This window comes from Macaca mulatta, chromosome 20, assembly GCF_049350105.2.
Source record: "Macaca mulatta isolate MMU2019108-1 chromosome 20, T2T-MMU8v2.0, whole genome shotgun sequence".
Lineage (NCBI taxonomy): Eukaryota > Metazoa > Chordata > Mammalia > Primates > Cercopithecidae > Macaca > Macaca mulatta.
In genome coordinates, this window is record NC_133425.1 from 29,433,165 (window position 1) to 29,453,909 (window position 20,745).

The window sequence follows — 20,745 nt, forward strand, 5'->3', positions numbered from 1 at the left end:
TTTACAGAAGAGGGAAGTGAAGCTTAAAATGCTATGTAATTTTGCACTTTTTTTTTTTTTTGAGATGGAGTTTCTCTTGTCGCCCAGGCTGGAGTACAGTGGTGAGATCTCAGCTCAATGCAACCTCTGCCTCCCAGGTTCAAGCAATTCTCCTGCCTCAGTCGGGATTACAGGTACCCGCCTGAGTAGCTGGGATTACAGGTACCCGCCACCTCACTCAGCTAATTTTTTGTATTTTTAGTAGAGGCAGGGTTTCACCATGTTGGGCAGGCTGGTCTCGAACTCCTGACCTCAGGTGATCTACCCACCTCGGCCTCCCAAAGTGCTGGGATTACAGGTGTGAGACACCGTGCCCGGCCAATTTTGCAAAGTTTAAACTGACACTGAGCTTGGATCAGAAGGCAGTCCTGGTAGTCAGAGAGTTGTCTCGCATTCACCCTGTCTTCTGTGTCTCCATATGAAATAAGCCAGTCAAAGAAACTGTTAATGTATGAGTTGTGGGCCCATGGCCCTAGTCTCTTGCTGTCCAAGCGTCATTCTAGATGTTCTCTCCTTGTACCCCAGAGTTATTTTAGATATGTCCACATGAGGGGAAAATTGGCCTCGTTATCTCCCCTGCCTCCCAGCTGGAAATCTGTCAGGTTTACAAAATTATTTTAAGACTTTCCAGGCTGGGCCGTGGTGGCTCACGCCTGTAATCCCAACACTTTGGGAGGCCAAGGCAGGCGGATCGCTTGAGCCCAGGAGTTCAAGACCAGCCTGGGCAACATAGTGAGACTCTCTCTCTACCAAAAAAAAAAAAAAAAAAAAAAATTAGCTGGGCATGGTGACACATGCCTGTAGTCCCAGCTACTCTGGAAGCTGAGGTGGGAGGATCACTTGAGCCCAAGAGTTCAAGGCTGCAGTGAGCTGTGATTGTGCCACTGTACTCCAGCCTGAGCGACAGAGCAAGATCCTGTTTAAACAAAACAAGACTTTACTTCTTTATCATAAAAGTGCCCAGTACACACAGTAGGTTCATTCATTCATTCATTCATGCATTCATTCATTCAATAAGTAAATACTTATGGAGCATTTACTCTGGGCTCTTGTAACCAATGTAGTTGTGAACAAAACAGATAAAAATTAAAAAACAAAAATTCCTGCCCTTCCTAGAGATTAAATTCTGGTTAAGGAAGACAGATAACAAAGAAAATAATGAGAAAAATAAAGTAGGATCAGGGAAGATGTTGAAATTTTGGATAGGTTGGCCAGCAGAGACTTCTCTGAGAAAGTGGCCTTTTTTTTTTTTTTTTTTTTTTTTTGAGACGGAGTCTCACTCTGTCGCCCAGGCTGGAGTGCAGTGGCTGGTGCAGTGGCCGGATCTCAGCTCACTGCAAGCTCCGCCTTTCGGGTTCACGCCATTCTCCTGCCTCAGCCTCTCGAGTAGCTGGGACTATAGGCGCCCGCCACCACGCCTGGCTAGTTTTTTGTATTTTTTTAGTAGAGACGGGGTTTCACCAGGTTAGCCAGGATGGTCTCGATCTCCCGACCTTGTGATCCGCCCGTCTCGGCCTCCCAAAGAGAAAGTGGACTTTTTAATATTTTATTTTATTTTATTTTTTGAGATGGAGTCTCGTTCTGTCACTCAGGCTGGAGTGTAGTGGCATGATCTCGGCTCACTGCAACCTCTGCCTCCCGGGTTCAAACGATCCTCCTGCCTCTCAGCATCCTGAGTAGCTGGGATTGAAGGCATGCACCACCATGCCCGGCTAATTTTTGTATTTTTAGTAGAGATGGGGTTTCACAATGTTGACCAGGCTGGCCTTGCACTCCTGACCTCAGGTGATCCACCCACCTTGGCTTCCTAAAGTTCAGGGATTAGAAGGGCCGGGTGCAGTGGCTCACGCCTGTAATCCCATCACTTTGGGAGGCCGAGGAGGGTGGATCACAAGGTCAGGAGTTCGAGACCAGCCTAGCTGACATGGTCTCTACTAAAAATAGAAAAATTAGCTGGGTATAGAGGCATATATCTGTAATCCCAGCTACTCAGGAGGCTGAGGCAGGAGAATAGCTTGAACCCGGGAGGTGGAGGTTGCAGTGAGCTGAGATCATCGCGCCATTGCATGCTCCAGCCTGGGCGACAGGGCAAGACTCTGTCTCAAAAAAAAAAAAAAAAAAGTTCTGGGATTATAGATGTAAGCCACCAAGCCCAGCCTTATTTTATTTTTTTAAGACAGTCTCACTCTGTTGCCCAGGCTGGGATGCAGTGGCATGATCTCAGCTCACTACAACCTCTGTGTCCCGGGTTCAAGTGATTCTGCCTCAGCCTTCCAAGTAGCTGGGATTGCAGTCATGTGCTACCACACATGTATTTTTTTTTTTTTTTTTTTGATTTTTAGTAGAGGTGGGGTTTCAACATGTTGGTCAGACCAGTTTCGAACTTCTGACCTCGGGTGATCCACCTGCCTCGGCCTCCCAAAGTGCTGGGATTACAGGTGTGAGCCACTGAGCCTGGTTGAAGGTGGACTTTTTTTTTTTTTTTTTTTTTTTGAGACGGAGTCTCGCTCTGTCTCCCAGGCTGGAGTTGCAGTGGCCGGATCTCAGCTCACTGCAAGCTCCGCCTCCCGGGTTCACGCCATTCTCCTGCCTCAGCCTCCCGAGTAGCTGGGATTACAGGCGCCGCCACCTCGCCCGGCTAGTTTTTTTTTTGTATTTTTTAGTAGAGACGGGGTTTCACCATGTTCACCAGGTTGGTCTCGATCTCCTGACCTCGTGATCCACCCGTCTCGGCCTCCCAAAGTGCTGGGATTACAGGCTTGAGCCACCGCGCCCGGCCTAAGGTGGACTTTATTAATAAAGTCATAAAGAAAGTAGATGTTTAGGCCAGGCATGGTGGCTCATGCCTGTAATCCCAGGACTTTGGGAGGCCAAGGCAGGTGGATTGCTCGAGCTCAGGAGTTTGAGATCAGCCTGGGCAACATAGTGAGACCCCTGCCTCTACTAAAAATACAAAAAAATAGCCAGGCATGGGGGTGTGCTCTTGTGGTCCCAGCTACTTGGGAGGCTAAGGTGTGAGGATTGCTTAACCCCAGGAGGCAGAGGTTGCAGTGAGCTGAGATTGTGCCATGGCACTCCAACCTGGGTGACACAGTGAGACCCTGTCTCAAAAACAAAGCAAGAAAAAGGAAGTAGATGTTTAATTCACAGCTTTGTGAATAAACTATTAAAATGATGCTCCTGGCCGGGTGCAGTGGCTTACACCTGTAATCCCAGCCCTTTGGGAGGCCAAAGCAGGCAGATCATGAGTTCAGGAGATGGAGACCATCCTGGCTAAGAGGGTGAAACCCTTTCTCTACTAAAAATACAAAAAATTAGCCGGGTGTGGTGGCACTTACCTGTAGTCCCAGCTACTTGGGAGGCCAAGGCAGGAGAATAGCTTGAACCCGGGAGGCAGAGGTTGCAGTGAGCCGAGATCGTGCCACTGCACTCCAGCCTGAGCAACAGAGTGAGACTCCGTCTCAAATAAATAAATAAATAAATAAATACATAAATAAATAAATAAAATTATGCTCCCTCCAAAATCACTTCCAGAAGGAAGACAGCCATGAATAAAGCTACTCAAACACTTGAAGTCCAGAAGGGAAAAATATCACAAAATATTAAGGAACCTTTTCCTTTTCTTTCTTTTTTTTTTTTTTTTTTTTTGAGATGGAGTCTCACTCTGTCGCCCAGGCTGGAGTGCAGTGGGGCGCGATCTCAGCTCACTGCAAGCTCCGCCTCCCGGGTTCACGCCATTCTCCTGACTCAGCCTCCCGAGTAGCTGGGACTACAGGCGCCCGCCACCCAGCCCGGCTAATCTTTTTTTTTTTTTTTTTTCCTTTTCCTTTTCAAAGTTGTCTTTTGTTCTTTCCTAGTTTGCTCCAGGAAGTTTCTCTCTTTTCCAGTCTCCAGCAAGATTCAGCTGTCTTCTGCCTTTTCTGTTCTCCCCTTCTCTATCCCAACTCCATCCTGGGTAGCCAAGAAATGAGGTGGCAGCCGAGGCAGGCGTGCAGGACATCAGGGGAGCTGGCATGCTTCCTTCTGCCAAGTGGAGCTGGGTAGAGTGTAAAGTGGTGACTGAGTGGGAGATGGAGACGCTGGGGGGGGACACACTTGGAGATTTGGGAGACATCTGCAGGAGCAGATGGCTGAGAACGGCACCCCAGATCTCCCTGGAGTGAGAGGATGTAGCCACACAGAACCTAGGGAAGAAACACAGGCACATGTTGGTTGGTTTTGTTTTGCTTTTTGGTGTGCCTCTTTTGATGTAACAGCTTTATTGAGATGAATTCACATGCCATACATTTCATCTAGTTTTTTTTTTTTTTTTTTTTTGAGACAGAGGCTCGCTCTGTCGCCTGGGCTTGAGTGCAATGGTGCAATCTCGGCTCACTGCAAACTCCGCCTACCAGATTCAAGCGATTCTCCTGCCTCAGCCTCACAAGTAGCTGGGATTACAGGTGCATGCCACCACACCTAGCTAATTTTTTTTTTTTTTTTTTGAGACACAGTCTTAGTCTGTTGCCCAGGCTGGAGTGTAGTGGTGCAATCTCGGCTCACTGAAACTTCCGCCTCCTGGGTTCAAGCAATTCTTCTGCCTCAGTCTCCCTAGTAGCTGGGATTACAGGTACCTGCCACCACACTCAGCTAATTTTTGTATTTTAGTACAAAACTCCCGATCTCAGGTGATCTGCCCACCTCAGCCTCCCCAAAATGCTGGGATTATAGGAGTGAGCCACTGCGCCTGACAGCTTTTTTGTATTTTTAGTAAAAATGGGGTTTCACCATGTTGGCCAGGCTGGTCTCCAACTCCTGGCCTCAAGTGATCCACCCGCCTTGGCCTTCCAAAGTGCTGGATGGAGTTTTGCTGTGTTGCCCAAGCTGGTCTCAAACTCCTGGGCTTAAGCAATTTCCCCCGCCCCCTCAGCATCCTGAGTAGCTGGGACTGTCTCAAACAAAAACAAAAACAAAAACATCACAAAGATCGCAAAGGTCGATTTGGAACATTAGGGTAGGGGTTAGAAGCTGTTCTGGAGGGCACAATGGCACAATGGTGATAGGTGGAAAAGCAGAACAGAGAGAGAACTCACTTCTGTTTTATTTTTTTTTATTTTTTATTTTTTTATTTTTTTGAGACGGAGTCTCGCTCTGTCGCCCGGGCTGGAGTGCAGTGGCTGGATCTCAGCTCACTGCAAGCTCCGCCTCCCGGGTTTACGCCATTCTCCTGCCTCAGCCTCTCAAGTAGCTGGGACTACAGGTGCCCGCCACCTCGCCCGGCTAGTTTTTTGTATTTTTTAGTAGAGACGGGGTTTCACCGTGTTAGCCAGGATGGTCTCGATCTCCTGACCTCATGATCCGCCCGTCTCGGCCTCCCAAAGTGCTGGGATTACAGGCTTGAGCCACCGCGCCCGGCTCTATTTTTGCTTTGCAAGTCACCACGAATGTAGGTAGGATAGAAATCCTAAGTACACCAAAGTGGGAAGTGCTACAAATTAAATTGTTTGCTTTTATTCCTGTGGATAATTTTCTTTCCCTGTTTTAACATATTTATGCCTTCTATTTCCTAACACTGGGTAAAGGAACTGATTATGAAATCAGAAAACCTGGGTTCTTCCTCCTAATGTGACTTAGCTGCTGTCAAAGTTTCCTCATCTGCAAAATGAGGGGGTTAGAGTCCAGTGGACACTCCATTATCCTCTCCAGCATCATCCCCTGAGTGCAGGCGGGCACTCTTTCAGGGATCTGTTGACAGTCCCTACTTTATTTTTAGGTACCAACCCAGCCTTTCCCCTCCTTTTCTAGAACTTTTGTGTACAGAAAGTGAAGTTGGGGCTGGGCACCATAGTAAGATCCCATCTCTCCAAAAAAAAAAAAAAAGAAAAAGAAAAGAAACGCCAGACATTGTGATGTGTGCCTGTGGTTCCAGCTACTTGGGAGGCTGAGGGGGGAGGATTGCTTGAGCCCAGGAGTTGGAGGCTGCAGCAAGCTAGGATTATGCCACTGCACTCCAGCCTGGGTGACAGAGTGAGACCCTGTATTTAAAAAAAAAAAAGAAAAGAAAAGAGGGCCAGGCACAGTGGCTCATGCCTGTAATCTCAGCACTTTGGTAGGCCAAGGTAGGTGGATACCTGAAGTCAGGAGTTCAAGACCAGCCTGGCCAATGCAGTGAAACCCCGTCTCTACTAAAAATACAAAAATTAGCTAGGTGTGATTGTGCATGCCTGTAATTTCAGCTACTTAGGAGGCTGAGACCGGAGAATTGCTTGAACCCAGGAGGTGGAGGTTGCAGTGAGCTGACATCGCACCACTGCATTCCACCCTGGGCCACAGAGCAAGACTCAGTCTCAAAAAAAAAAAAAAAGAAAGAAAGAAAAAAAAGAAAAGAAAAGGCAAAGGTGGCTGAATAGCAACAACATGGCAGAGATTTACAAAGAACCTTTCCACACATTATCAAGTCTGTTTCATGGCTAAGAAGAACTGGAAGGGACCTTTGAGGACATCTAATCCTCATAGGACTTAACACCAGGATGAGGAAACAAGCCCAGAAATAGGCTATAACTTGCCCAAGGCCACTCAGAGAGGGAATGCCAGAGCCAGGGCCAGCTCTCGGCTTCAGGCCAGAGAAGCCCAGGGTCTTCCACGAGAAATAGGGCCTGTCAGACTGGACAGGCTCCTTGGAGGTAGTCCAGTGGGTCCAATCCCTTTTTTGGCCGCGGCTTAGACGAGGGGCCGCTAAGGATTCTCAGAATTCGCTGGATCTGGATCCAGACTTCCCGGTCTTCAGTGCAGCCTGAATGATCAACAGGGGAACGTGCATTCGCCAGGGTCCCCGGGGGCAGAGGCACCTCTCCCTGCGTGGGGCCGGAGAGATTACTCGAGACGGGTCTTAGGTGTCTGGGCCGCTGGGGTCGCCTCCACAGGCGGGAACCACGGCCAGGACGTGCAGGCCGCCCCCTGCTGGTCCATCTCGGAACCGGGCGGGTGGCGGCGGCGCTGCCAGGGTTGGGGGCATGGCCTTACAACGGCGAGCCAATCCCAGGCCGCACCGTGGATGGGGGCAGGCGTTCACTTCCCTTCCCCGTCCCTTGGTTCTCTCCGCGACCTAGCAACAGTCCTTGCCCACCCTTCCGCCGGTGACTTGGCTGCGACCCGCCCTTCTTGCCACAGCCCTTTGGAAAACGAAGGTTCCTTCAGGGCCAAAAGGACAGGGAGGTTTTTGTTTTTTTTTTCCTTTCTTTTCTTTCCTTCCTTTCTTTTCTCTTTCTTTCCCTCCCTTCCTCCCTTCCATCCTTCTTCCCTTCTTCCCTTTCTCTCTTTCTTTTCTTTCTTTCTTCTGACACAGAGTCTGACTCAATCGCCCACGCTGGAGTGTGGCTCACTGAAGCCTTTGCCTCCCGGGTTCAAGCGATTCTTCCAACTCAGCGTCCCAAGTAGGTGAGATTACAGGTGTGCACAGCCACACCCAGCTAAATGTTCCATTTTTAGTAGATACGGGGTTTCATCATGTTGGCCAGGATGGTCTAAAGTGATCCGTCCGCCTCGGCCTCCCAAAGTGCTGGGATTACCGGCGGGAGCCACCGTGCCCTGCCAGGAAAGGGATTTTGGTTGATTGGTTGGATGGAGCCTTACAGTTTGGATGTGGTGAGCATGAAACACCCACGTTCAAGAAGCTGAGCTGACAAAGGGCTTAGGTGGACCGAAAATTCGGAGTTTCCAGTTCAAAACATCTGCTCTCTGAGGTGTGGGTGAAGGTATGAGGGTCCAAAACCGTCCGGGTCCCAGCACCTGATGTTGTTAGTTACACTTCTTTTTTTGTTTTAAGATGGAGTTTTGCTCTTGTTGCCCAGGCTGGAGTGCAATGGCGCGATCTCGACTCACCACAACCTCCGCCTCCTAGGTTCAAGCGATTCTTCTGCCTCAGCCTCCCGAGTCGCTGGGATTACAGGCATGTGCCACCATGACCGGCTACTTTTTGTATTTTTAGTAGAGAAGGGGTTTCTCTTTTTTTTTTTTTTTTTTTGAGACGGAGTCTCGCTCTGTCACCCAGGCTGGAGTGCTGTGGCCGGATCTCAGCTCACTGCAAGCTCCGCCTCCCGGGTTCACGCCATTCTCCTGCCTCAGCCTCCTGAGTAGCTGGGACTACAGGCGCCCGCCATCTCACCCGGCTAGTTTTTTTGTATTTTTTAGTAGAGACAGGGTTTCACCGTGTTAGCCAGGATGGTCTCGATCTCCTGACCTCGTGATCCGCCCGTCTCGGCCTCCCAAAGTGCTGGGATTACAGGCTTGAGCCACCACGCCCGGCCGAGAAGGGGTTTCTCTATGTTGGTCAGGCTGGTCTCGAACTCTCAACCTCAGGTGATCTGGCCGCCTCAGCCTCTCAAAGTGCTGGGATTACAGGCATGAGTCACTGTGCCCCGCCGTTGTTTTTTGTTTGTTTTGTTTTTGAGACGGAGTCTCGATTCCTTGCCCAGACTGGAGTGCAGTGCACCGTCTCAGCTCACTGCAACCTCCGCCTCCCAGGTTCAAGCGATTCTCCCCCCTTAGCCTCCAAAGTTGCTGGGATTACGGGCATGTGCCACCACGCCAGCTAATTTTTGTATTTTTAGTAGAGATGGGGTTTCGCCATGTTGGCCAGGCTGGTCTTGAACTCCTGACCTCAGATGATCTGCCCACTTTGGACTCCCAAAGTGTTGGGATTACAGGCGTGAGCCACTGCGCCAAGCCTTAGTTTCACTTCATTTTTTTTTTTTTTTTTTTGAGTCTTGCTCTGTGGCCCGGGCTGGAGCTCTGCCTCCCGGGTTAACTGGGTTCACACCATTCTCCTGCCTCAGCCTCCCAAGTAGCTAGGACTACAGGCACCCGCCACCATGTTTGGCTAATTTTTTTGTATTTTTATTAGAGACGGGGTTTCACTGTGTTAGCCAGGGTGGTCTCGATCTCCTGACCTCGTGAGCTGCCCGCCTCGGCCTCCAAAAGTGCTGGGATTACAGGCGTGATAGTTACACTTCTTTTGGAAAATTTTCTACATTGACAAACTCTTGAACAACAAAGAAAGAATATATAACAGCAGAATCTATGATTTAATTAGTTATACTTCTGTGAAAGTAAAACAAAATCTTGGGTCTCCAATTCACTATTCCAAAAGGAAAACAATTAAACCAAAGAGTTATGCAAGAAACTGCCTTTCAGCAGGGCACAGTGGCTCACACCTATAATCCCAGAACTTTGGGAAGTCAAGGCCAAAGGATTGCTTCAGTTCAGGAGTTTGAGACCAGCCTGGGCAATATAGTGAGTCCACATCTCTACAAAAAAAAAAAAAGAAAGAAAAATTAGCCAGGTATGGTGGCGTGTGCCTGTGGTCCAAACTACTCAGAGCTGAGGTGAGAAGATCCTTTGAGCCTGGGAGGCTGAGGCTGCAATGAGCCAAGATCACACCACTGCACTCTAGTCTGCGCAACAGAGTGAGACCCTGGCTCAAAAAAATAAAAAAGCAGCTACCTTTCCTTTTGTTCCCAAGCAGATGGTTACAGATAAAAGGGTAAATATCGCCTGGGCATGGTGGCTCATGCCTGTAATCCCAACTCTTTGGGAGGCTGAGGTGGGTGGATCATGAGGTCAGGAGATCGAGATCAGCCTGGCCAACATGGTGAAACCCCATCTCTACTAAAATACAAAAAATTAGCCGGGCGTGGTGGCAGGTGCCTGAAGTCCCAGCTACTCAGGAGGCTGAGGCAGGGGAATCGCTTGAACCCAGGAGGCGGAGGTTGCTGTGAGTCGAGATCACGCCTCTGCACTCCAGCCTGACAACAGAGCAAGACTCCATCTCAAAAAATAAAAATAAAAAAAATGTTAAATATCTCCACAGATAGCTACTCTATGTTCAGCATATCTGATTTACTGAGCGTGAGATGAATACATAAATTATTCCTCTAGCTGCTGCTTTTCTCTTGAAGCCTGTGGATCCAGTGTGTGATGGTGACAGTCTCCTCCCTCTTTCACTTCCAGTCTGCTTTTCCTCTTTAATTACTGAAGCCCTCAAAATTATCTTTGGAGAAAATAACAAACTACACTCCTTCTGTGATTCTGTATTGCTTTCTTCTGGTCATAGTCCTTAACCTTGGCAAAATCAACTTCTAGATTGATTGAGATCTGTCTCTGACACTTTTTGGTTTATGCTTCTTCGTAGTAGTATTGCGAGGAATACAGGTGCTTAACATCCATTGAGTGCTGGCCATGAACAAAACAAAGATTCCTGCCTTCTTGGACCTTTGGGCCTTCTTTTCTTTTTTCTTTTCTTTTCTTTTTGGTGGAATCTTGCTCTGTTGCCCAGGCTAGAGTGCAGTGGCACATTCTTGGCTCACTGCAACCTCCATCTCCCGGGTTCAAGCAATCCTCCTGCCTCAGCTACCAAGTAGCTGGGATTACAGGCACCAGCCACTAGGCTCGGCTAATTTTTGTATTGTTAGTAGAGACAGAGTTTCTCCATGTTGGTCAGGCTGGTTTCGAACTCCTGACCTCAAGTGATTCCCCTACCTCAGCCTCCCAAAGTGCTGGGATTATAGGCGTGGGCCACCGTGCCTGGCCTTTTTTTTTTTTTTTTTTTTTTTTTTTTTTGAGACGGAGTTTCGCTGGAATGCAATGGCGCGATCTCAGCTCACCACAACCTCTACCTCCCGATTCAAGCGATTCTCCTGCCTCAGCCTCCTGAGTAGCTGAGATTACAGGTGCTTGCCATCACACCCGGCTGATGTTTTGTACTTTTGGTAAAAACGGTTTCACCATGTTAGCTGGATTGGTCTCGATCTCCTGACCTCAAGTCATCTGCCCGCCTTGGCCTCCCAAAGTGCTGGGATTACAGGCATAAGTGCAGTGGCGTCAATATGGCTTACTGCAGCCTTGACCTTCTGGTCTCAAGGGATCCTTCCACCTCAGCTTCCCACCTCATAGAGCTTATATTCTAATAAGGGCAGACCCTACATTATGCCATGTATTAGAAGACTGCTACAAGGCTCTGGGGAAAAAGTAGAGTGGATTATATCATTAAATGGGTGGTCAGGTTAGACACCAGTGAGAAAGAGAGATCTAAACAGATAATTTTTTTTTTTTTTTTTTTTTTTTGAGAAAAGAGTCTCAAAAAAAGAGATGGAGTCTCACTCTGTCACCCAGGCTGGAGTTCAGTGGTGAAATCTTGCCTCACTGGACAAGATTTCATCTCCACGTTCAAGCTATTCTCCTGCCTCAAACTTCCGAGTAGCTGAAACTACAGACGTGTGCCACCACGCCTGGCTAATTTTTATATTTTTAGTAGACAGGGTTTCACCATGTTTGCCAGGCTGGTCTTGAATCCCTGACCTCAGGTGATCCATCTACCTTGGCCTCCCAAAGTGCTGGGTTTACAGTGTAATATCTTTTATAATAAATTTGTAAGCGTAAGCGTCTCCCTGAGTTCTATCAGCCACTCTAGCAAATTAAATCCAAGGAGCAGGGAATGGGAACCCTGATTTATAGCCAGTCACTCAGAAGCACAGGTAAAACAACCTGAGGCCTACAGTTGGCATCAGAAGTCAGGGGCAGCCGTGTGGGACTGAGCCCTCAACCTGGGGATCTGACACTGTCTCCAGGTAGATGGTATTAGAATAGAACTGGAAGATACTCAGCTGGTGTTCTCTGCAGAACTGATTGCTTTCTTGGTGTGTAGGGAGAAAGTCCCATACACTGATGTGCAAATAGAGGAAAACCAGTTTGCTTTTTCTACACAATGCTATAACATGGGTGAACCTTGAAAAGATGATGCTAAATGAAATAAGTCGGAGAAAGCTATCTGTATGTTTCCACTTACATGAGGTACCTAGAATAAGTAAATTCATAGAGACAGAGAGTTGATTAGAGGTATCAGTGGGTAACTTATTCCTAGGGAGAGGGGAAAATGGGAGTTTTTACTTAATGGTTACAAATTGTCTTTGTGCTACTATAACAGAATACGTGAGACTGGGTAATTTATAAAGAGCACAGAGGCCGGGCGCGGTGGCTCAAGCCTGTAATCCCAGCACTTTGGGAGGCCGAGACGGGCGGATCACGAGGTCAGGAGATCGAGACCATCCTGGCTAACACAGTGAAACCCCATCTCTACTAAAAAAATACAAAAAAATAGCCGGGCGAGGTGGCGGGCGCCTGTAGTCCCAGCTACTCCGGAGGCTGAGGCAGGAGAATGGCGCAAACCTGGGAGGCGGAGCTTGCAGCGAGCTGAGATCCGGCTACTGCACTCCAACGTGGGCGACAGCGCGAGACTCCGTCTCAAAAAAAAAAAAAAAAAAAAAAAGAACACGGATTTATTTCTCTAACGGTTCTGGAGCCTGGGAAGTCCAAGATTCAGGCACTAGCATGTGCTGAGGGTTGCTTTCTGCTTCCACGCTGGAGCCTCGGATGCATCCTCCAGAGGGGAGGAACACTTTGTGCTCAGGAAGCAGAGGAAGGAAGGACAAAAGGGAGAAACACCTTTCATCAAGTCCTTTTTTTTTTTTTTTTTTTTGAGATGGAGTCTCCTCTGTCACCCAGGCTGGAGTGCAGTGGCGTGATCATGGCTCATTGTAGCCTCAACCTCTGGGGCTCAAGTGATTCTCCCAACTCAGCCTACTGAGTAGCCTACCTACCACCCCACCTGGCTAATTTTTTTTTTTTTTTTTTTTGAGACCGAGTTTCTCTCTTGTTGCCTTGGCCGGACTGCGATGGTGCGATCTCGGCTCACTGCAACCTCTGCCTCTGGGATCAAGCAATTCTCCTGCCTCAGCCTCCCGAGAAAACTGGGATTACAGGCACCTGTCACCATGCCCAGCTAATTTTTTTTTTTTTTTTTTTTTTTTTTGAGATGGAGTTTCACTCTTGTTGTCCGGGTTGGAGTGCAATGGTGCGATCTCGGCTCACCACAACCGCCACCTACCAGGTTCAAGCGATTCTCCTGCCTCAGCCTCCCAAATAGTTGGGATTATAGGCATGCACCACCACACCCAGCTATTTTTGTATTTGTAGTAGAGACGGGGTTTCTGCATGTTGGTTAGACTGGTCTTGAACTCCCGACCTCAGGCGATCCGCCCACCTCGGCCTCCCAAAGTGCTGGAATTATAGGCGTGAGCCACCACACCCGGCCCACACCCAGCTAATTTTTGTATGTATGTATTTATTTATTTATTTATGAGATAGAGTCTTGCTCTGTTACCCTGGCTGGAGTGCAGTCTCTTGATCTTGGCTCACTGCAACCTCCGCTCTGGGGTTCAAGTGATTGTCCTGCCTCAGCCTCCTGAGTAGGAGGGATTACAGGAGGGCGCCACCACACCCGACAGATTTTTGTATTTTTAGTAGAGACGGGGTTTCGCCATGTTGGCCAGGCAGGTCTGGAACCCCGGACCTCAGGTGTTCCGCCCGTCTTGGCCTCCCAAAGTGCTGGGATTACAAGGGTGAGCCACCATGCCTGGCCTAATTTTTGTGTTTTTAATAGAGATGGGGTTTTGCCATGTTGGCCAGGCTGGTCTCAACTCCTCACCTCACGTGATCCGCCCACCTCGGCCTCTCAGAGTGCTGGGATTACAGGCATGAGCCACCGCGCCTGGCCCACACCTGGCTAATTTTTGTTTGTTTGCTTGTTTTTTAGAGATGGGGTTTTGCCACATTGCCCAGGCTGGTCTCAAACTCCTGAGCTCAAGCAATCTGCCTGCTTCAGCCTCCCAAAGTGCTGGGATTACAGGCATGAGACACCATGCTTGGCTGGTTTTATCACAGTTTTAAAAAATTAATAATATAGTAGGCCGAGTAAACAAAAAAACATAGAATTGTACACTTTAGATGGGTGAATTGTATGGTATGTGAATTATATCTCAATAAAGCTGTTTCAGAAAGTTGTGTTTTGTTTTTTTTTTTATTTTGAGACAGGGTCTCACTGTGTTGCCCAGACTAGAGTGCAGTGGAGTGACCTCAGCTCACTGCAACCTCCGCCTCCCAGGCTCAAGCGATTCTGGTGCCTCAGCCTATGTTTCAGAAAGTTTTTAATTTGGATTAAGTTCAATGTGTCACTTTTTCCTTTTATGAATTATGCTTTAGGTATAAAGAACTCTTTGTATAACATTAGATCCTTAAGATATCCTTCTGTTTTTTCCCGAAAGTTTTATAGTTTTTACATTTTACATTTAAGTTTGTAACTCATTTGGAGTTAATTTTTGTATATGGGTTTTTGGGGTTTTGTGTTTTTGTCTATGGATGTCTAATTACTCTAACACCACCTGTTGAAAAGCACCACTGAATTGCCTTTGGTTTTTTTGTTTTGTTTTGTTTGTTTGTTTTTGAGTATAGTGACACCTTGCTGAACCTTCCAGGAGTTTTTTGGAAAAATCAATTACATTTCAATACACTAACAATGGACAGGTGAACACTGAAATGAAAAATATAATATGTGTCAGGCATGGTGTTGCACACCTGTAATCCTAGCACTTTGGGAGGCCGAGGCGGGCAGATCGCTTGAGATCAGGAGTTTGAGACCAGCCTGACCAACATGGTGCTGGGATTATAGGCGTAAGCCATTGTACCTGGCCTAGTTTTTTTAAAAATACTTTCCATCAGATAAAGAAGTTCTATTCTATTGTTTTTAATTTCAGTTAATATATTTTAAATTTCTTTTTATTTTATTTTTTATTTTTGTAGATAGAGATGGGGTCTCACTCTGCTGACCAGGTTGGTCTCGAACTCCTTCCCCATCTCTACTAAAAATACAAAAATTGGCCGGGCGTGGTGGCTCACTCCTGTAATCCCAACATTTTGGGAGGCCAAGGTGGGCGGATCACGTGAGGTCAGGAGTTCAAGACTAGCCTGGCCAACAGGCAAAACTCCATCTCTACTGAAAATGCAAAAATTAGCCAGGCGTGGCGGCACATGCCTGTAGTCTCAGCTACTTGGGAAGCACAAGAATTGCGAGAACCCAGGAGATGGAGGTTGCAGTGAGTTGAGATCACCCCAGTGCCCTGTAGCCTGGCTAAACTGTCTCAAAAAAAGAAAGAAAGAAAGAAAGAAAGAAAAATATGATTTACAATCTCTCAAAATAAGAAAAAGGAAATATGTAAGTGTAAATCTAATAAAATATGTATAGGACTTCTATGCTGAAAACTACACAACGCTAATGAAAGAAATCAAAGACCTGTATAAATGGAGAGACATACTACGTTCATGGATCAGAAGACTCACTATAGTTAAGATACTAATTCTCCCCCAAATTGTTATAGAAGTTTAATTAAATGTCTATTAAAATCCCAGCAAGTTTTTTTGTTTGTTTTGTTTTTATTTTTTAAATTTATTTATTTATATATTTATTTATTTATTTTTAGATGGAGTTTCTCTCTGTCACCCAGACTAGAGTACAGTGGCATGATCTCAGCTCACTACAACCTCCACCTCTTGGGTTCAGGCAGTTCTCCTGCCTCAGCCTCCTGAGTAGCTAGGATTACAGGCAAATGCCACCACACCCAGCTAATTTTTGTATTTTTAGTAGAGACAGGGTTTCACCATGTTGGCCAGGCTGATCTTGAACTCCTGACCTTGTGATCTGCCCACCTCAGCCTCCCAAAGTGCTGGGATTACAGGTGTGAGCCATTGCGCCCAGCCTTGTTTTTGTTTTTTAGACAGAGTATTGCTCTGTTGCCCAGGCTGGAGTGCAGTGGTGTGATGTTGGCTAACTGCAACTTCCGCCTCCCGGGTTTAAGCAATTCTCCTGCCTCAGCCTTCCAAGTAACTGGGATTACAAGCGTACACCACCACGCCTGGCTAATTTTTGTATTTTTAGTAGAGACAGGGTTTTGCCATGTTCCAGTGGATACAAAATTATATATATATATGGGCATGGTGACTCATACTTGTAATTCCAGCACTTTGGAAGGCCAAGACAGGAAGATCACTTGAGACCAGGAGTCACCATGCCCATATATATATATAATTTCGTATCCACTGGACTTTTTTTTCTTTAGGGTTCTATCCCAATCAGTCACTTAAAAACCAAGTAACACAGACCTGAGGGGTGGGAGGTGGGGACTCATTGTGCACAGCAGTGGAGAAGAGGGAGGGGCAGGAGAGGTGGGTGATGCCAGGCAGCAGCAGCAGTGATGGGGCCACGACGTCACAGAGCAAGCTTCGTCTTCTCCCAGACCCTGGCTGGAGCCTCTGTGGCTTGGGGTGGGCAGTGGGGAGAACCCACCCCACGCCCTCCCCATCCCTTCCCCAGACAGTCTCCTTGTGGGCTCAACCCATGTCTTCTGACAGGAGCCTGAGGCACACGGAGAGGAGGAAGTGGAAGAGGACACGGGAGAGGCAGGGTGGTGGCAGGAATGAAGGCAGAGGTGGGAGGCTGACCAGGGCCACTCCACCCCATGCCCACCCCAGAGAGGGGCGAGGAAGCCACCATCACGCAGCGTGTCCCGGGGACCAGGCGGGGTTTAAGGCTGGGGCTGGGGTGGGCAGAGGCCTCAGTCAAAGCCGTTCCAGTGGCTGTGCTGCAAGTCTTATTCCAGTGTTGCGCGCGAGCCCTTGACACCATCCCGCAGGTGGGCACGCAGTGGTGTCCGCCTCTGGCGCCTGCCTGCACCACCATGCGCACAGAGGCGCCGGCGCCACCTTCGCGGGCTGGCAGCATCTCTGCTTTGAGGATGCCCTCTCTGTGCGCCAAGTATTCACACTTGACACTGTAACCTTCAGGGACAGGTACGACGCTGAGGAGCTTGACATGCAGAGGTTGGGGACAGGTGCCTCGCGGATGTCCTTGCTCAGCCTGCGCACTGGGCGGGGGCAGAGCGAAGGTAATCTCATATCTGCGCAGGATCTTCAGGAGGCCAACCCTTGACCAGAAAGCTGCTGTCACTGTCCTGGGTGACCATGATCATGAAGCTTCTCATCAAAACAGACGTGGCTCTGGGAGTGTTACAGGCCGAGAAAATGGGGGTTGTGACCAACTCAGTATACCACTGGAGTCTATATGAGTAAACGGTAAACTGTTCTCATGGAAGCAGGGTGTTGGCATCTGCCCCGGGGGGGAGTGCTGAGGGCCGTCGGGCCCCAAGTGCAGTGTTCCTTGTGATTACCTATAAGAACATCTGAAGCCTGTTGTACAAAGAAAGAAATTATGTGTACCTGTGATAAATCAAGCAAGTGACCAACAGTTACCTCTCCCTCCCTGCTCTTCCTACCTAATAAATACAAAGGTCTGTGGAAGCTCAGGGCTGCCCTTGTTCACTAGAAGCAAGGAGCCTCCTGACTCCTTTCTTTTTTTTTTTTTTTTTTTTGAGACGCAGTCTTGCTCTGTCGCCCAGGCTGGAGTGCAGTGGCCGGATCTCAGCTCACTACAAGCTCCGCCTCCCGGGTTCACGCCATTCTCCTGCCTCAGCCTCCCGAGTAGCTGGGACTACAGGCGCCCGCCACCTCGCCCGGCTAGTTTTTTGTATTTTTTTAGTAGAGACGGGGTTTCACCGTGTTAGCCAGGATGGTCTCGATCTCCTAACCTCGTGATCCACCCGTCTCGGCCTCCCAAAGTGCTGGGATTACAGGCTTGAGCCACCGCGCCCGGCCCTGACTCCTTTCAAAATAGATATTTTTATCTTTGTCTTCATTTCTGCATTCATCCCCCTTCGTTCACACCCTCAGCAACCGACAGCAACACGGGAGCCCTCTGTATCATGGTCTGCCACAAAGCAGAGCGGATACTCCTCTGGACCCTGGGCTTTTTGCCCTTGTTGGCTGCAGCCATGGACGCCCTCCCTGCCACCCAGCTCCTACCAGACACCGCCACTCACACTCAGCAGCCTCCCATGTTCCAGGGAAACCAGAAGGAGCCTTGCAGGGTGCACCCAGGGCCGGGCAGGGCAGGGATGACCCAGGCTCAGCTGCAGGAGCTCTATGCCAAGCACGAGGAAGAACCGGCCCATATTTTTAATTTTTTTTTTTTTGAGATGGAGTCTCTCACTGTCGCCCAGGCTGGAGTGCAGTGGCGGAATCTCAGCTCACTGCAAGCTTCGCCTCCTGGGTTCACACCATTCTCCTGCCTCAGCCTCCCGAACAACTGGGACCACAGACGCCTGCCACCACGCCCGGCTAATTTTTTGTATTATTATTATTATTATTAATTTTTGAGATGGAGTCTCACTCTGTCGCCCAAGCTAGAGTGCAGTGGTGCGATCTCGGCTCACTGCAAGCTCCATCTCCTGGGTTCACGCCATTCTCCTGCCCCAGCCTCCTGAGTAGCTGGTACTACAGGCGCCCGCCACAATGCCCGGCTAATTTTTTTGTATTTTTAGTAAAGATGGGATTTCACCGTGTTAGTCAGGATGGTCTCGATCTCCTGACCTTGTGATCTGCCTGCCTTGGCCTCCCAAAGTACTGGGATTACAGGTGTGAGCCACCACACCTGGCCATTTTTTGTATTTTTAGTAGAGATGGGGTTTCACTGTGTTAGCCAGGATGGTCTCGATCTCCTGACCTTGTGATCCACCCACCTCGGCCTCCCAAAGTGCTGGGATTACAGGCGTGAGCCATCTCACCCAGCCCTAATTTTGTTTCTTTTTTTTTTTTTTTTTTTTTGAGATGGATCTTTGCTTTTGTCGCTCAGGCTGGTGCACAGTGGTGCAATCTCAGCTCACTGCAGCCTCTACCTCCTGGGCTCAAGTGATCCTCCCACTCAGCTTCCCAAGTAGCTGGGACTATAGGCACACTCCACCCCGTCCAGCTAATTTTTGTATTTTTTTGTTAGAGAAGGGGTTTCGCCATGTTGCCCAGGCTGGTCTCAAACTCCTGAGCTCAAGGGATCCACCCACTTGGGCCTCCCAAAGTTCTGGGATCACAGGTGTGAGCCACTGGGCCCAGCCTTGAATGGGTTTAATTTTTTTTTTTTTTTTTTTTTTTTTTTTGAGACTGAGTCTTGCTCTGTTGCCCAGGCTGGAGTGCAATGGCGAGATCTCAGCTCACTGAAACCTCTTTCTCCTGGGTTCACCTCGGCCTCCCAAAGTGCTGGGATTACAGGCATGTGCCACCACGCCTGGCTAATTTTTGTATTTTTAGTAGAGATGGGGTTTCTCCATGTTGGCCAGGATAGTCTCGAGCTCTTGACCTCGTGATCCGCCCACCTCAGACTCCCAAAGTGCTGGGATTACAGGCGTGAGCCACCTCGCCCGGCCTTTTTATTTTTTCTTATGTTAAATAAACAACAAAGAACTGTGAAATAAAATATATAGCAATACAAGGAAAAACATGAGAACAGTTTTATTGGAAATATTCTAACACATTTTCTGAACAAGTAATCAAAAAATAAATAAGGACATAGAAGATATGAACATATACATTTCTTACCCTGAAAACAAACAGTACACCTTCTTTTCAAGTTTCATGGACAGTGGACAAAAGTAAATAATTATTAAGCTACAGAGTATTTTGGTAAATTTTGAAAAGTAGAAATTCTAGAAACCATTCTCAGATCAAAATGCAATACAACTGACAATAATGTAAAACACACCACTTAGAAATTTTGAAATGTAAGTAGCATCTCAAATTATCTTTAGGACAAGATGTATATCAAGAATTAAAAAAATTAAAAAACAGACTATTTAGAAAATAATTTAAAAAGTAGGATTAACAGGCAAAGCTATATGCAGAGGTAAAAACAGCATTAAATGCTTTTAGTGTCAAAAAGAGAAAACAAACAAATTAAGCATGCATGCAAGTTGAGGTTTTGGAAAGTAGTATAAAAACAGTCCCCCCAAAAATGGGAGAAAGGGAATATTTGAAATAGAAAACAGAAAAAACAAACACTCAGAGGCCTGAGAGGCGGTGGGATGAGCTTTCTGCCTGTGGACAGAGACACACTTGGCGGCATCCCTGGGGGCTTGGTCCCCTGGCGTGTGTCATCAGGCCTGTCCCCTCTCACTCCTCGACTCCTCCTGGTGTCCTCTCCTGCTCCCAGGGCTGAAGCTCCTGTGTCTATGTCATCACCGCATCTTGGAACATCCTGTGCCTCGATTGTGGCACTCTACAGGTTGCTCTACAACTAATTCTTTTCACTTACGACTCACTTACTAGTAGACTTGACAGGACAGGAACCATGTCCTGATACTCGTTGGATCCACAGGGCCTGGTAGGCACTGAGTTCTTAATAGACATTTGCTGAGTGGAAGAATGAGTGGATGGGCTCAAGCACCAATTCCTGAGTTGCATCTGGCCCCACTGCCCAGCCATAGGCCAGAAGCCCGTGTCCTGTGGCCTGGAATGAATTAGTCCAATGATAAGAGGACTAACTATGCAGGATCCACCTAATGGATTGTTATGCAACCTATAATGGCTGTGTTGACAATGTCAATAACATATGAGGAAGTGGGGCTTTGACTGGTTTTCTTTTTCCTTTTCTTTTGAGACGAAGTCTTGCTCTGTCGCCCAGGCTGGAGTGCAGTGGCACGATCTCGGCTCACTGCAAACTCCACCTCCCAGGTTCAAGTGATTCTCCTGCCTCAGCCTCCCGAGTAGCTGGGATTACAGGCACCTGCCACCGTGCCTGGCTAATTTTTGTATTTTTAGTAAAGACAGGGTTTCATCATATTGGCCAGGCTGGTCTCAAATTCCTGACCTCGTGATCTACCCGCCTTGACCTTCCAAAGTGCTGGGATTACAGGCGTGAGCCACCGTGCCTGGCCTCTTTTTCTTTTTCCTTTTTTTAAT

At 48.0% G+C, this 20,745-nt stretch overlaps 1 long non-coding RNA gene and 1 pseudogene across 1 annotated transcript; both read right to left on the reverse strand.

The window, feature by feature from the left end:
* Window positions 1-3,861: 3,861 nt before the first annotated feature.
* Window positions 3,862-5,913, reverse strand: LOC144338004 (uncharacterized). Its single transcript, XR_013411710.1, has 2 exons — window positions 4,720-5,913; window positions 3,862-4,663 (listed from the first exon to the last, which is right to left on the reverse strand). It is a non-coding gene; the product is annotated as an uncharacterized LOC144338004 (long non-coding RNA).
* Window positions 5,914-16,387: 10,474 nt separating this feature from the next.
* Window positions 16,388-17,897, reverse strand: LOC114674353 (adipose-secreted signaling protein-like; annotated as a pseudogene).
* Between the last annotated feature and the right edge of the window lie 2,848 nt (window positions 17,898-20,745).